Source organism: Odocoileus virginianus, chromosome 3 (genome assembly GCF_023699985.2).
Source record: "Odocoileus virginianus isolate 20LAN1187 ecotype Illinois chromosome 3, Ovbor_1.2, whole genome shotgun sequence".
NCBI classification, from domain to species: Eukaryota; Metazoa; Chordata; class Mammalia; order Artiodactyla; family Cervidae; genus Odocoileus; species Odocoileus virginianus.
This window is the reverse complement of record NC_069676.1, coordinates 90,937,065-90,951,895: the sequence shown is the minus strand read 5'-3', so window position 1 is coordinate 90,951,895 and position 14,831 is coordinate 90,937,065. Positions and strand designations below refer to the sequence as shown.

Genomic DNA, 14,831 nt, shown 5'->3' with positions numbered 1-14,831 from the left:
CAGCTTATGAGGAATTCAGTCTGGTGCATCAGGGAAAGAAAGATACGAAAGATTAAAAGTTTAAACAGTCAACCTCATAGTTTTCCCCCCACCCCAAATCATCTCTGCGGATAGCAAGGTGTCTGCAGTAACATGAAGGTGAAGATCATGTCTCCCCCTTCTTTACCCTCAAATTCTTTGAAGTTACTTTGTTTTCATTCTGAAGAAACCTGTGCCTTTGTGGAGCAGCCAAACTCTCCTCTGTGGGGAAAAAGGAAGCTTTCTTTGAGACTAGGAAAAGTACTCAGCTTCCCTTTCCCTCTGTCCCCATGCTCTGCAGGGGCACTCAGGTGTCAGCATGCTCAAACACAAGCGAGTCAAAGTTACTGCAAAGAGAAGGAGAGCAATCTAATCTCTGTCCTGCCCACGCACTGCCAACAATCCTAAACCTACTACAGCTACCAGAACAAAGAGGAGTCCGATACCAAGACGTTCTTAACACTGGATCCACTGCTTCAATTTTAGGTAAGAAAATTTAAACTCAAACCTATAAAGTTAAGGGTTCAAGACCTCTCAGTTCCCAGTCCAATGGTGCCTTCACTTGTTTTTGCTCCACGGGCACCACGAAGCACAAACTGTATTTCTGGGGCAGTGATCTACCCGTGCCCAGCTGGCAGTCTGCAATCTGCCGTATTCTTTTCTGCCATGTTTTTTTGGACCTTTAATCTCATCATTCCTTTTCCTGCTCCTGGTTCTCCCTAAAGTTCCTTCTCAATTCAGACATTCTCCAGAGACACCTTACCAGGCCACTCTAACTAAAATTACGCACCCCTTTCTCCTAGCATACAGTTGTGTTGTCACAAAGTCATGTCCAACTCTTCGTGACCCCATGGACTATACACATCTCACTAGGTCCCTCTGTCCATGGAATTTTCCAAGTGAGACTACTGGAACGGTTTGCCATTTCCTAATGTAGGGGATCTTTCCAACCCAGGCATCAAACCTGACTCTCTAGCATCTCGTGCACTGGCAGGCGATTCTTTACCATGGTGCCACCTGGGAAACTAGCATACAGCTACCATAATCTAAAATAATCTTTTTGTTTGCTTGTTCAATCACTGTCCCTATTTCCCACCACAGCATAAGTTCCATGAGGCAGAGACCATAATTATTGATTTACCACACTATGTAGTATAGAGTCTGCCATGGCAGACACAAGGACAAGTGAGCCAGGTTTCTACTCACCAGGAAACAATGATGGAAGAAGCAACCACTTGCATAATAAGCCTTTTAAATGGCAGAACTGAATAAAAAGTATAAAAATAATACATATGCCATGTGAAGACAAGGAAAAAATAAATCATTATAAAGTCAGAGGTTTCTTGGAGGAGGTGATTTTTTTTTTTTAAGGGGGTAGCCTTTGGCTTTAACAAAGTTTCCAGAGGATAAAAACATTCTAGAAAAAGGAATAATTTGGCCAAAACCTTAGAGAAGGCAAGGGTTACATTTGGGAAGTAGCCAGCTGGTTCATGAGAAATGAGGAAAAATAAGGATAAGCACAGAGTAAAATAAGAACATGTCAAATCTCTTAACCACATCCTTTACTCCAGTTCATGATACCATTCCCTTCAATTTCATTACCTTCCTCACTAGCACAATATCAAGACATCACTTCAATACCTCTCAAAGAATGTCACACCCCATTTTCCACTCTACACACCTTTCAAAGTCAAACTTCTTATCCAACCATAAATCAGCTCTTCTTATACCTAGGCTGCCAAAAATCAGTCCCCAAACAGATCTGTATCCCTGCCTGAGTACCCAATGCTTCTTAGTATCCTTTTTCATATCTTTTATAGTATTTACTTAGAACATTTCTATGTCCAACCTAGCCACTGCTTGTATAACCTTGCCTGGTTCTGTGTATCCCTGCAGATGTCTTTGTTACACTCTTAGCTCACATCTTGTATTGCATTCATCACAGCATTGTACTCGTTGGATCACCAGGAATTATGTGCCTTTTCAGGATATGAGCTGTATTTTTCATTCATTCACTTTTTATTTCTAGCACAATTTATGTTATATTCCAGATGCTGAATATATATTTTCTTATTCAATGAATAAATTGATGAATAACTGCAATACTTAAGAACAGCATAGAACTGGAAGAATTAAAATTCCAACTTGAAAGTTTATATTTTTCAAAACTGGGAACTGATTAAAAACTTTACATGATCAAATCTATGATTCAAGACCAATTCTGGTAGTGGACTCTGACAATGTCTGATGTGGGAGACGGAGAGCAGGGAAGAGCAACATGTGGCAAGTAAATCTGTTAGGAGACCATCACAAGTGAGGATGATACAGGCTGAATTAAGACAATACTAGAAAAAAACAGCAAAACAGATTATTTGAGTGATAGAATGATGAATTCAATAAAAATGTGTAGTATAAAAGATTCAATAAACTATTGGAAACATGTGTCTGGATATCAGAAGACATAAAAATTCACAGAATTCTTAGAATCAGAAATCAGCTAGTTCCCTTCTCCACCTCTATTTTAGCTGCTGAAACTAGGATAAAGGCAGATATTTCAGATAGTTGGTTCCAATTTCAATGTCATCAGCTTCAGTAACATTTCCAGGGAAGAGGCTGTACAGAGAATGTGTGAGCCCAGCAGCGCCTGGGCTTTCGAAAGTGCCTCTTGGTAAGGCAAGTGTGAGTCAGAGGACCCAGGAGAGGAAACCACGGGAAATGGAATGGTCTAATTTTGATTTTTGCTTCTCACAGAGGAGATCTGGGTTCAATTCTTCCTTTTGTTTTAATAACCTTATTTTTTTAGCACCTACTCAGCTCTGGAGAGAGCTCAATAACCTCAGATACACAGGTGACACCATCCTTATGGCAGAAAACGAAGAACTAAAGAGCCTCTTGATGAAAGTGAAAGAGGAGAGTGAAAAAGTTGGCTTAAAATTCAACATTCAACATTAAAATTCAACATTCCGCTCCCGTTGGGGGAGCGGAGTCTCGGAGGCGGCGCTGCAGTGGACAGAGGGACGGACGGACGCAGCCTAGGGTGTCCCAGCTTTCGCTCTAGCGCCAGCGCGGAGGACGCGATGTCTGGGCTCTCTCGCCCGCTGCTTTTGGCCGTCGGCTGCCTGGCCGCGCTCTGCGTAATCACCGCGGCTGGGAACACCACCCTGGCCCCGAACGTGACTACACCCTGGTCTCCACCGCCCACCACCATGACAGTCCCGGTGTCACCGACTACTCTCAAGCCGCCGCCGGTCACCACTCCAGCACTAGATATCTGTGGAAGCCGAAACAGTTGTATTTCCTGTTTTGATGGTAATGCTACCTGCTTTTGGATAGAATGTAAAGGTAAAAGCTACTGTTGAGATAATTCAACAGTTAGTGATTACAAGGTGGTGAACACCACAGGATTCTGTTCTGCGCCCACTGCCACACCAACGCCAACCAATTCTACAGCTAAAACCACAACTCTGCCTTCCACTACTACAGCTTCCACCACAGCTACTACATCAGGTACAACTAATACCACTTTAACTCCAACTACACAACCTATGCGGAAGTCTACCTTTGATGCAGCCAGTTTCATTGCAGGAATTGTCCTTGTCTTGGGTGTGCAGGCTGTAATTCTCTTTCTCTATAAATTCTGCAAATCTAGAGAACGAAACTACCACACTCTGTAAAGAGACCCACCAAGTTAACAAGGACTGGCGTGTAACTCACTGAAACCAAAATATTATCTTTCAAGATGTCCCACATGGAAGACACTATTCTAGGATCTTTAATTTTTCAAAGGATGCATATAGGAGCATCACCCTTGAAGAAAAATCAGTTAAATCATTTTGCTCACTGGGAATATTTAAAATATGCTGCATAAAAAAAAAAATTCAACATTCAGAAAACTAAGATCATGGCATCTGGGTCCATCACTTCCTGGGAAATAGATAGGGAAACAATGGAAACATGAGAGACTTTATTTTGGGGGGCTCCAAAATCACTGCAGATAGTGACTGCAGCCATGAAATTAAAATACATGTGCTCCTTGGAAGAAAAGTTATGACCAACCTAGACAGCACATTAATAAGCAGAGACATTACTTTGCCAACAAAAGTATGTCTAGTCAAAGATATGGTTTTTCCAGTAGTCATGTATGGATATGAGAACTGGACTATAAAGAAAGCTGAGCACCAAAGAATTGATGCTTTTGAACTGTGGTGTTGGAAAAGACTCTTAATTAAGAGTCCCTTGAACTGCAAGGAGATCCAACCAGTCCATCCTAAAGGAAACCAGTCCTGAATATTCATTGGAAGGACTAATGCTGAAGCTCCAATACTTTGGATACCTGATGCAAAGAACCAACTCACTGGAAAAGACCATGATGCTGGGAAAGATTGAAAGCAATTGGGGAAGGGAATGACAGAGATTGACATGGTTGTCTGGCATCACCGACACAGTAGACGTGAGTTTGAGTAGGCTCCAGGAGTTGGTGATGGACAGGGAGGCCTGGCGTGCTGAGTTCACAGAGTTCAACATGACTGAGCAACTGAACTGAACTGAACAGTGCTAGAGACAACTGTGGGCTGAGAGATCACAAAAGTCAATGAAAGAGCTGCAAAGGTCCACACACTTACCACTTAGTCAGGAACTTATATAAGTAACTTACACACACTTATTCATATAATTTGTACAACCATCCTTTGAGGTTGAGTTACAGTGTGTTTAAGTAACTTTTCCAAGGTCTTCTAGCTGGGTAGTGGTGCCACGGATTAAACTCTAGCAATCTGTCCCCAAATCTGCTCTTAACTACTGTGTTATGTTACCTATGAGGACATGGTTCCTGTTCTAAGAAAGCATAGAGTCCAGAATATGGAAATACCTGCTTTAATTACCAGTAAGCTAGTGAGAAACAAAAACTTGGAGTGTAAGTTGAACTTTGCTGTCATATTGCCAAATAAATGTTGTCATTTTCAAACTTTACTGTAAAAAAGGTAAAGGGTAAGAAATAAGGTGAGCTTCTCATGTGGCTCAGTGATAAAGAATCTGCCTGCCAATGCATGGGACACAGGAGGTGCAGGTATAATCCCTGGACAGGCAAGATTTCTTGGAGGAGGAAATGGCAACCTGCTCCAGAATTCGTGCCTGGAAAATCTCATGGACAGAGGAGCTTGGCAGGCTACAGTCCAGGGGGTCGCAAAGAGTCGGACATGATTGAGCATGCATGCACATAAGAAATGGGGTAGGAGTTTTCCGTAAGAGAAGACCTAACCAAGCGATAGGGTCTTCAGTGGAATGTCCCTTTGGTTTCCTGTTAGCTTGGGTTAACAAGTAAGAAACTGCAGGCCCTGCACATTGCTCTGTCATCTCTACTCCACCTACCCTGTCTAAAGAATACTTCCAGCATTTTCTGAAAGAAAGAAACCAAACATGATTTAATGCTCTGTATTTGACAACAATCTTCAGTGAAGCAATTTACATGATTTAGAGAGATATGATTTCCTCTTACAGAAACTGCATATGCTTAAAAATAGTTTTATGATATAGTGGAGTGTTTTAAAGGCTCACATAGATATCATGCTTAAACAAATCATTTTTGCTTCCAGAAAGGAAAGGAGCAAATTAAGGATCATAAATATTAAAAGAAGAAAATAATATTTTTTGAAAGTGGAGGAAAATTCATTGAGGTTAGAGTATGAATAGAAAACCATCTGCATTTTCAGGGCAAGTATAGAAATCAATTGATCCAATTTTAGATCTAAATATTTGAAATAATTACTATAGCATATGCTGATGCAACTTAATCCAGTTATAATATAATCTAAAATATATTCATAACACTTAAATTTTTTTTTCCATTTATTTTTATTAGTTGGAGGCTAATTACTTTACATCATTGCAGTGGTTTTTGTCATACATTGAAATGAATTAGCCATGGATTTACATGTATTCCCCATCCCGGTCCCCCCTCCCACCTCCCTCTCCACCCGATCCCTCTGGGTCTTCCCAGTGCACCAGGCCCGAGCACTTGTCTCATGCACCCAACCTGGGCTGGTGATCTCTTTCACCCTAGATAATATACATGTTTCGATGCTGTTCTCTTGAAACATCCCACCCTCGCCTTCTCCCAGAGTCCACAAGTCTGTTCTATACATCTGAGTCTCTTTTTTTTCTGTTTTATTCATAACACTTAAATTATATATATAAATATATTGGATAAGAATTAGATTCACCCAATTAATATCCTTCAGATGCCTAGAATTCTAAGTAGTAACTCTGGTATGTCATTGCACATAGTGTATATAATGAATATAGACCCTCCATGGTTCTTGTCATTTTTCTGTGCATTCATTCACTTTGCACTAATTAAAAACATGTTTTTTTTATCCTCTATATTTGACATACACTCAAATAACCATCTCTTGAATTTCACATAGTATTTTTCATGAGTAAATATTTTAAATTCATCAATGAATTACAAATAAAGGAAAAATGACACTAAAGTCAAAAAGAATTTTCCATTAGAAGCAAACAAACATACAAATTTCTGAGGAGGGAAAATGGCTTTTAAAAAAAACCTGAAAGTACTAGTAATTTTGTGTTTAAGGAAGACATATGTCATATTCAGAGTGAGGTATTCATAGGGGCCAAAATATCAAATGTCTATAGGTTCCAGGCAGATGATAAAAGACAGGGTCAGGCTATGTGAGGACTATGGCAACCACTATGTCATTGTAGGTTAATGTGATTCCATAGCAATCAATCTAAAATACTATGTAATATAAAGCACTAAAATAATTTTCAATATTCACCAAAAAAGAAAATAAACCTATGTGCCCTTTTTTAAAACCGGCAGCTTAAAAACTGTCCATAGATTCTTGGAGGGAGACTTCAGGCTTGCCACCAATGTCCCTGTGCCTAAAGAATGACGCATTTTAAACCTTCATTGTTACACAAAGCATTTCCAGGTAGTAAATATAAATAACTCCATTTACAGTAGTAAGATGAAGCTACAGATCTGCATTCCAAGGAATAGGCAAATAGGAAAATATAAAAAACCAATCATTTCACTTCAACGTTATTCACACTAAATAAAAATCAAGAGCAAAACATCTATAAACAATGAGTTACTGAAAATGGCACAACAACAATGAGTTATTGAAAATGCTAATTTGTACACCAGCCTAATGAGTTACACCAAGCATGCCAGACACCACAATGGAAAATGTCGTGCTCTAAAAAAAAAACAAAAACAGAAGGGCAAGCTATTTTAGCCTTTCTGAAAGTGAAAGAGAAAGTTGCTCAGGCGTTTCTGACCCTTTGTGACTCCATGGACTGTATAGCTCATAGAATTCTCCAGGCAAGATACTGGAGTGGGCAACCGTTCCCTTCTCCAGGGCATCTTCCCAACCCAAAGATCAAACCCAGGTCTCCCGCTTTGCAGGTGGATTCTTTACCAGCTGAGCCACATTATAAATGTAGCCACCTTCTACATGTATAATACTTTCCTACTTTTAGCACTATAAGTAAGTAAGTGTTCGTCGCTTAGCCGTGCCAGACTCTTTGCGACACCAAGGACTGCAGCCCACCAGGCTCCTCTGTCCATGAGATTTTCCAGGCAAGGATACTGGAGTTGTCATTTCCTTCTCCAGGGGATCTTCCCAACCCAGGGATCGAAACCGGGCCTCCTGCACTGCAGGCAGATTACTGACTGAGCTACAAGGGAAGCCCTTTAACACTCTAGTCTTTAATAAATATGGTCCCTAATGTTAATCATATTATATGCTGGTGTTCTACTCTACTGGACACAAGGCCAACAACCTCATTGATCTGGTGAGATCAACTCCATGAAATGCAAAGAGTAGAAAGAGCTTTGAGGGGAAAAGCATCAGATGTGCTTTGATTCTATGAAGAAGTTGATTGGAGTTAAGACTAGAAAACAGGTCTGATATAAGAAGGTTGCTCCTCAGGAAAGCAAAGGACCAGGTCATCTTTGAGAGGTGATGCAATGGGGTGCATACCAGAAGGGGATCTCTTGTTGATGCATCTGTAGTGAAATTGAACAGTCCATACACTCAGCACTTAGTCTTCCATTCCACCTTTGCTCCTCTCTCCAGGATAATTAATTTAACTTATTTAGAGACTTACATTTCCAACCCAGATATCTCATCTGAAGAGAAAACTCATACACCAAGCTTCAGATATGCTTCCTTTATAGTCCTCCCCCCATGGCAGTGACTGGCATCTCCATCATTCTAGATGCTCATGCCAGAAACCCAGAGTGATCTTCAAACTGTCCCTCCAGCATCCACCACATCCAATCAGTTGCCAGTTCCTGTGGATTTTACCTCCAAGGGGCAACTCAAACTCAGCCGTTCATCTATCCCATTACTGTCACTCTTATCTAACTTATCTACCTGGATCCATTTCTTGCCTGGGCTTTCTTCAGTCCTTTCTCCACACCACAGTCAGATGATATTTTAAAGTATTAACTTTGAAATCATTCCTCTGAATGGAACCATTTATTAACTTCAAACTGCACTAGGGATAAAATACAAATCCTTTAACATGGTCTATGGCCCATGCAGACTCTGACTCCTGCCTACCTCTCCCAACTAAATTCCTTTTGCTTTTTTCTTTTATTCTAGAAAAACTGGCCTTCTCTCAGTTCCTTTGAAATAACAAGGTTTCAGTCTCAGCAACCTCTGGGAAATGGTGAAAGACAGGGAAACCTGGCATGCTGCAGTCCATGGAGTCATAATGAGTCAGACACAACTGAATGACTGATAAATAACTCATGCCTTAGCACCTTCCCACTTGCTCTACAGCTTGGTGAAGTACTCCTCTCCCCTCTTCAACTATTAAATTTTAATCTAGCACTCAGGCTTCTGGATTAATCAGTACCTCTTCAAATGAGCCTGCTCAAGCCTCAACTCTTCAAATTTCCCCAGAGATAATCTTTCATTATACTCTTTAATTTTCCTTTATGGGACTTACCTCAGTGCATATATGTGCATTTATTTGGATATTCATGTCAGTTATAACTAAATTATTTATGGTCAGGGACTATATTTACTCTATTCACTGCCTTATCCCCACTGTTTGGGACACTACCTGATACATGCATTAGAAGGAACTCAGTACATTTTTTTATTGTGTAAATGTTGAAATAAGCTAGTAAAGAGTAAATAAAATTCGAACCTTGAGAGAAACTTTTAATTTAAGCTATGCAATAGCATTTGGCATGAGAGTCTTCCCAGGCGGCTCAAAGAGGTAAAGAATCCGCCTGCCAATGTAGGAGACACAGGTTTAATACTATGGTCAGGAAGACCCCCTGGAGGAGGAAATGGCAACCCAATACAGGATTCTTGCCTGGGAAATCCCATGAACAGAGGAGCTTGGCAGGCTCCAGTCCATGGGGCTGCAAAGAGGCAGACACGACTGAGCACGCATACACACTCGTGAGAGTCTCCAGGGATAATTACTTGGTCAAGGGCTTGATGGAATCACAGCTGCAGAGCATGGGATGAGCTTAAATAGTCTACATGTACCTTTCTTACCAAGAAAATCAGCATCTTCTCCTGAACTTGAAAAAACTAGTTTTCCAATGTGAAATACTCTGTATTAACCTCACATTGGGAAGTTGCTTTCTAAGAAAATTGTCAATTCTCTTATTAATTATTATTATCACTATACCTATAATTAGAGTAGACCCAAGTAAACTTCAGAGAAAGTCTGACCCAGAAGAAAACTGAATATATGCCAAAGACTTATAAGATTCTGCTAACATACTTGGGTAGAAACCTAAAGAAAATGTTTGAAAATGTACTTTAAGTGAAGACAAATAGAATATAATATCAGATTAAGTTTGAGTTTCTTATATATTTAAACATATAATGAAGAAGTTCCATGTGTGGGTATTTTGTCAAAAGAAATGAAAACATAAATCCATGAATACTTACAAAAGAATATTTACAAAATAATTCGGAATATCCAAAAGCTAGAAATAATTCAAGGGTCAACTAACAAGTGAATGGCTACACTCATGCAATGGAACACTGCTCAACAGTAAGAAGGAGCAAACAAATTAAAAACACAAACTTAAGTGTTGAGTGAGAGGAGGGTGAGAAAAAATAGTATATACTATTATGATTTAATATAAATAAAGTTCTAGAACAGACAAGAATAAACTCTAATGATAAAAATCAGATCAGTAGTCACCTAGGGCAGGGAGTTGGAAAGATTAACTGCAAATGGCACCAGGAAAATTTTTTGATTGGAGTGGTGGTTACACAATCACAGATATTCCTCAGAAGTCGTTTATCCATAGACTGAAACTTGTAAATTTTACTTTTTGTAAATTATAAAGTTATTTTCACTTTTTGTAAATTATGAAATTTTTAAGCTATTAAAAATAACTTTAAAAAGTTATTTTTTATTAAATTGAAAGTCGCTCAGTTGTGTCTGACTCTTTGTGACCCCATGGACTATACAGTCCATGCGATTCTCCAGGACAGAATACTGGAGTGGGTAGCCTTTCCCTTCAGGGGATTTCCCCAACCCAGAGATCGAACCCAGTCTCCCGTATTGCAAGTGGATTCTTTACCAGCTGAGCCACTAGAGAGGCCTTAAAAACATTGCATTTGGTTAAATCTACTGACATGGATACCTTAGAGATTAACGTGCTAGCTCAAGTAGCTGACAAATGGCTCTACAATTCTCTTGGTTGGTTGACTGAAAATAATTTTTTCTTTTTTTTAGTAGCTCAGTCATGTCCAACTCTTTGCAACCCCATAGACTGTAGCCTGCCAGGCTCCTCTGTCCATGGGGATTCTCCAGGCAAAAATACTGGAGTGGGTTGCCATTCCCTCCTCCAGGGGATCTTCGCAAGCCAGGAAATGAACCTGGGTCTCCAACACTGCAGGCAGATTCTTTACTATATGAACTGCTGGGGAAGCTAATTCCCAGAGACTCAATAAAATAAACAGTCTAGTTCTCTAACTCCACTTATTTTAAGTACAGTTGGTTTACAGTGTTGTATTAATTACCGCTGTACAGCAAACTGACTTGTGTGTGTGTATATACATACATTCCTTTTTAAATATTCCTTTTCCATTATGGTTAACTCCACTTTTCAATGCAGCTTTTATGCCTCACCCCTGCCTCTACTCCCTTCTTCCCTGAATCTGTGCAAGCTAAACAATCTCAAGGTGCTCTTTTCTTTGGCACCAGCAGGAAGTTCAAACCACAGGTCAGAACAATTCACTTTGATCCCACCCCCTGGCCTCCAGGAAAAAGCAAGCCAATCTCCTTTTCTTACCCTTTCAAGTTATTTTCATACTAGTGTTAGGAACCTGCTATGATTTCCCCCAGAAACCTTTGTGAGTAATAATCCTTTCCAAGCAATTTTTAGGCATGGGGGTGGGGGGGGTTGAATGTCATCAGTCTCAATATTTAAACCAGTTATTGAGGGAAGAGTGTAATGTCTATCTCACTACTGTGGGGTGATCTAAAACACCCAAAATGCTACTGTGGTTCACAAACATAGAGCTATATGGTGGTTTGATAAGCTTTGCCCTATGTATATTTCTCCCCAATTATTTCTTAGTCCCTAATACCTAACTGAAATACACATCCTTGTCAAATGAAACCACCACTTTTGTAGATACAGGTTGGAGAGTTACTGTGGTAGACAGAGGCAAATACAAGCTCTTGAAACTCTTTCTCCCCATCAGATGAGAAAACCTAATAATACTCCCCTATATCTGAGAAAGCCAAATATATTAGTGCCACCACCAAAGACTTGAAAGATGCAAGGTGGTGATATGGATTACATCCACATTTAACTTCCCTACCTGGTCTGTGCAGGTGGTGGACGGATCTTGCAGAATAAAATCTGATCAGGCACTGAGCTGCAGGTGTAAATGCTACTGGAGTATCTTACTGATGGACACATATCCTAGCACCTGTACACAGCTATTGATCTGGCAAAGGTTTTTCTCCATACCGATTCGAAAGTATGACATGACATACTTTGTTCTCACCTGGAATGGGCAAAGGCACACCTGCGCTGCCTCATCTCAGGGAAGTCTCAACCCCTAATTTATTCTTCAGAGATCTTAATCATCTTGGTGTCTCACAGAAAATCTGGTCCATTACATTGATGACATCATGCTTAGTGAATCAGATAAGCAAAAAGTACCAAGTATAGATGAAAGACACAAGCATGCTACAAGTTGGAAAGTAAGCCCACGAAAATTCAGAGACTTAACATGAGGCTTCTAGAGGTTCAGTAGTCTGGAGCATGTTTGGAAATCTTTCTAAAGTAAAAAACAAGTTGTTGCACCTTGCACCAATTATTATCTCAAAATAGTCATCAGGATCTGCAGTCTTCATCTGATTTTAAAAACACCATGTAATATATTATAGGCTTCCCTGATAGCTCAGTTGGTAAAGAATCCGCCTGCAATGCAGGAAACCCCAGTTCAATTCCTGGTTCAGGAAGATCCCCTGGAGAAGGGAAAGGCTACCCACTCCAGTATGGCCTGGGAAATTCCAGGGACTGTTTAGTCCATTGGGTTGCAAAGAGTCTAACACAACTAAGCAACTTTCACTTTCATGTAACATATTAGTATATGGTGCTCCTATCCATGTTCCAAGTAACACATTCTACTGAGGAACTACAATGTTCCAATGACTACTAAAATACGTGTGAAGTAGACACACACACAATACATACACACAGTGTTTTATAACTGAATTTAAAAATATAAGTTTACATTTTTAAGTCATTCAATATACCATTGTTTCTGTGAGTGTCATAATTAGCAAGTTGCTATAGCATTCCTCTGGAGATTGATTTCATATATTTACATGATTTATCTCTCTAGCATAAAAATCATCACAGGGAATCTGCAGAACCGGCTTGGGGGACCTTTGTCCTGGGCTAGAATGAAGTTGGCATTTGCCTTGTGGCATGCAGGTGTCTGGATGACTTACTCAGTTTGGTCCCAAGGGAACTCTTGTGAAAAACAAAGGTTAAGAAAAGATATGGTAAACACTGGGGAATAAAAGAAAGTTGATTATATTAGGTGAGAGGCCACAGATTTCTATTTTAGCACCTGCAAAAGTATGCCAATATTTATACAATGATCTCCCAGGATTTATGGGAGATGTCAATTTTTAAGACACTCTACCTTTCCTCTATTTTTTTACTTCCAGCCATCTGTGGGTAATATGTGTAGAGAGGGGATGATCTGACAAAGTATGAAACACAACAAACTGTAAGACATTGAGCCTTGTATAACAAAATATAAAAACAAAGATCAAAGCCACAAGGCTCACTGGATGATTGTTTGGTTTTTTTAAAAGAACAGCCCAAAGCAAGGAAAAAAATTCCCCAACTTCTAAACAACCAGAGTATCAGCAAAACATAAACAAGAACATGTTTATCTTATACCTACCACAGAATCTCCTTGCGTCCTTTTCCTGTTTAAGCCTTTAGCCAGCTGGACACACAGTAAGCTGGGCAGCCTGCTTTAATTTACTCAGAATGAGAGTTTTTTTGAAGGTCTAGTGGTACTTTCTATGAAGTCAAATCCAAGAAAACAAACTCAGATGTGTAAATGTGCAAATCTACAAAAACTAGACATACAATATGATGAAAATGAGTTCCATGAAACACTAAAAAATTTTCCAAGCAATACAGATTCTAATGATGATAAATAACTTGAAACTTTTTTAGAGAGAAACTTCACTCTAGTTAAAGATACTTTTTTGGTATTGCTGTGCTTCTTCTCCCATGAACTAAATGTGAACCAGATATGATATACATATTTTTCTGAGTAGAAATGTAGTGTCCTCACTTGTTCTTAGCCAGGCATGAAAATACCTAATTTTCTAGTTTTTCTGCACTATCCTATAAAGGTAAAGAAGGTAATATTTTTGTTTTATATTCTTAGATCAAACTTACGAATCTAGCTTGGTAAAGTCTCTTTTCCATTCATTTGATAATAGGAGCTTTTAAATGTTGTCTTGGTATATAAAGAAATGAGCCCACTGTGAATAACATAGTATCTTTATCATATGAGCCATAGTGTTCAATACTGTTTTGTATTGATTAATAGAAAACTGAAACAGAAAACATATACCATGTAATTTAAGGACAGAAAAAGTGAACTGAAATTAATATATATTGCTTCTAAATTCTATAATCATTGTTGTTTTTTTGTTGCTGGCCATGAACAAAGGATACTTTTGAAGTCCAACTTAACCTTTTTTTTAAAATTCATTCATTTTTGGTTGCACTGGGTCTTTGTTGCTGCCTTCAGGCTTTCTCTAGCTGTGGCAAGTGGGGGCCACTCTTTGCTACAACATGCAGGCTTATCATTGCGGTGGCTTCTCTTGTAGAGAACAGGCTCTAGGTTCGTGGCCTTCAGTAGTTGAGGCGCTTGGGTTCAAGAGTTGTAGCATATGAGTTTAGAGACCCGCAGCATGCGGAATCCTCCTGGACCAGGGATCAAACCCGTGACCCCTGAACTGGAAGGCAGATTCTTATCCACTGTACCACCAGGGAAGTACCCAAATTAATCTTTGAGTAAATCTGAGACTGACTGTTAAATGCACCTTAAAAAGTGCCCTTTAGGTTCTTTTTAGCTCTTTTTCAATTGCTGTAATCGAACCTGGGCTTGTATCATCACACAAATCTGATGATTTCACTAGATCTGCTCTTCATATTTGTGGGGCCTGCACCAAGAGTGCAAATAGAGACCTATATACCATTTGTCTAAATATTTAAAGGTCATAAATCCAGCTAACCAAACTACTAC

At 39.5% G+C, this 14,831-nt stretch overlaps 1 pseudogene; it reads left to right on the top strand.

Annotated features, from left to right (window-relative positions):
* The first annotated feature begins 3,009 nt into the window (after positions 1-3,009).
* LOC139032540 (sialomucin core protein 24 pseudogene) lies at positions 3,010-3,899 on the top strand (annotated as a pseudogene).
* The last annotated feature ends 10,932 nt before the right edge of the window (positions 3,900-14,831 follow it).